The sequence below is a fragment of the Rhagoletis zephyria genome, unplaced genomic scaffold (genome assembly GCF_001687245.7).
Source record: "Rhagoletis zephyria isolate East Lansing unplaced genomic scaffold, Rhagoletis_zephyria_1.1 Rzeph_scaffold_00495, whole genome shotgun sequence".
Classification (NCBI taxonomy): domain Eukaryota; kingdom Metazoa; phylum Arthropoda; class Insecta; order Diptera; family Tephritidae; genus Rhagoletis; species Rhagoletis zephyria.
Window position 1 is genome coordinate 76108 of NW_016157579.1, and position 3186 is coordinate 79293.

Sequence of the window (3186 nt, forward strand, 5' to 3'; positions counted from 1 at the left end):
GTGTGTATCTTTGCACGTTTTGCAAAGACAAAAAAAAAAATTAATTCTGTTTGGCTTTACGTTTTTTTTCGGATTTCTATCATTCCTAGACGGCTTGCCCGATTTCAATGAAATTTTCAGGGGTCATTGGGGTCTGTGTGGAGGGTGCACATAAAATGAAATTTTCAGAAGTGATTGGGGTCTGTGTGGAGGGTGCACATAAGAGATTTCTATCATTCCTAGACGGCTTGCCCGATTTCAATGAAATTTTCTGGGGTGATTGGGGTCTGTGTGGAGGGTGCACATAAAATGAAATTTTCAGAAGTGATTGGGGTCTGTGTGGAGGGTGCACATAACAATAATAAAACCAGCAGACAAAAATGTAAATTAAGGCATATGTTACAGTTTTGCACTTATATATTTTTAATAACTTTTTGACAATTTTCACGAAAAAAAAGAATTGTTAACACAATGCTCAGCATAATTTTGCTTTTTTTAGTTCCTGGATGCAATTTGGCATACCTTATTTGTATCTCTGTAAAAATCTGGAGGTATAGCCTCCCATATATCCTTGGTTTGCTTTCATAGCTCATGTACTCCATTGGACGGACTTGGATAATTAGTAAGCTGCGCTTTTAGTTGATTTCGCAAATTTTCGACGAGATTCATATCCGCGGATTGTGGAGGTCATTTCAAAATAGCAAATTTTTGCTTTTGCATCCAGTCTTTGCGAACATATGCAGTATGTTTTGGGTGATTTTTCAGCAGAAACTCTCATTTTTCGACTACATCTTGTAAATTTTGTTGAAATATGAACAGATACTGTTCCTTACGCATAATGCGTACTAACGGACCAACAATATTTTTGAAATACAACCCCAAACTATTACTGACCGACCACTGTGATTCATAGTTTGCCCTACATGATGCACTTAGATTTAATTTGGGTCTTTGATCCAATACCATGCCCGGCCATCTGATTGAAAGCGATTAATTTATTCTTGTCAGACCAACTAACCTTCAATTAAATCTTAAAAATTTGTTTTTTTTTATTGCATTCTGCAAGGCCTAACATATCCAGATAGGCAACGGTCCGGTTTTCGTGCGATCCGGCAAAATGCTACCACTCTCGCACATATATTTTGATCAAAATGGGTTTTTCTTCTTTTATTATGCCTTTGTGGTTAATTCTTCGCCTCACTGTCTACTGATTTGCATTCAATTTTAATATTTTAAGCGCTTCTGTAATAGTGGCTTTAGCGCTACTGGCTACTAAGTTCACAAGATATCGGACCGTAATATTTTTTGGCAGACTTCCTTTGTCCTTAATAACATTTTAGGCTATATTTTTTCTGTCTTAACATTTTTTTACGGCGTACTCCACAATTTTTTGCCACTTTTCCTACGGTCCCGCGTTTCCGCAGTAAATATATTATTTACATGTATGTTTCCTGATTAACCATATTATTTACTGGTAGTCACTTCTTGAATAAATTACAATACAGAAAAAAGTCATCTGACTTCCAACTAATGAAAAGATAACAGTAAAATGCAAAACTGAGGGTGAGAGCAAAACTGTAACATTTGCCTTAATTTACATTTTTGCCTGCTGGTTTTATTATTGTTGTTGGATTGACTTCAAATCTTTGTGAGAGGGAGTAGGGGTGTACCAATAAGAATATACAACAAAAGTATGAAAGTCGTTAGAACTTGGAAAGATAGCGGTGACTGAAATAAAAAGTGTCACACCATGTTACAGTTTTGCTCGTCACTGCATGTCTTGCTTTGACACAGAGTGGTACATAAATGAGGGCACGCTGGCGACGTTTTTGGCTGCAGCATCCGCGTGTTCGTTCCCAGAGATTCCCACGTGCCCAGGGATCCACATTAGTTTAATTTTGTTCGGATAGTGTATTAGAGCGTTGCGGATAATCACCATTTCATGTTGATAATTAGTTGGAGATTCAATGGCGTTTATGCAGGAGTGGCTGTCTGTGCAAATGATGAATTTACCTCTGTTNGTCGACTATCCCCGCTGCTTCCGCCGTGTATATCGAACATATGGAGTGGAGTATGCTATGTTTTATAGTGCTTCCGTCTTGTGTTACCACTGCAAAAGAGGTATTTACTGCTGTCTTGGATCCATCCGGGTATAAAAATTTCCATCCCAGGCTCTGACGTTTTTCTTTTTCCACAGCAAAAAGTGTTCTATACTTTTCCGCGGGGGCGCTTGCTTTGGGAAGCTGCAGGGTTTTAATTATAGGTTTAATGTTGTTTATCAACCATTGTGGATAAGATTCAGTTGTTGGTGGCTTTCTGTTAACTGGTATCTGAAGATCCTCTAGGAATTCGAGGGATCTTGATATGGTTGATAAGCGCCTGGGTTGGCGCTTTCTTGCAAGCGCTTTTTGTATGTATTCGGAGAGAATGGAGTTATTCGTGTGGAGCAGTTTGGGGAGAAGACGGCGTGTGCTATCGGATACTCTATCTGGAATAGTTGGGAAGCCTGTTTCGGCGAACAAATTTTTTAGAGGCGTGGGGGGGAAAGCTCTGATGCTCCTGCGTATTGCGGAGTGATAAGGCGCCGACAGTTTATTTATTGTATTTTTCGAACAGTTGCTGTAGATCGGTAAAGCATAATCTATTTTGGATAAGATTAAAGCTTTGGTGATGTTGATCAGTGTGGTAGGGTGTACGAGGCTTTTCTTAGATGAGAGGTATTTGATTATATTAAAGCTGTTTAACAATCGATCTCTTAATTTAGCACAATGTGGTTTGAAGCTGTACTTGGAGTCGAAGGTGAGTCCAAGAATTTTCAGTTCTGCTACTGAACTTATGTTACCGTAGGAGTACCCTATGGAAACGCCGGGACAATTCTGTTTCCTGCAAATGTGCAGGGTCCAGACCAAGAAGTGATTTTCGATAATATGTTTTCGAAGAGCGATTCCACGTGGTTGGTATCGGCGTTTTTTGTGAAAAAAATGACGTCGTCGGCGTAGAGTATACATTCTATGCCACGCATGGTTTTTGTTAGTTGGACGATTTCATCGAACGCTATGATGAATAAACAGGCAGGCGGAGGTGAGCCCTGAGGGGTGCCATTGTTTAGCGGATATGTATGGGAAAGGTAACCGTTAATTTTTACTTATAATTTCCTGTTGGTGAGGAAGTTTTTTATGAAATTCTTGACTTTTGGGCCGATTCTCC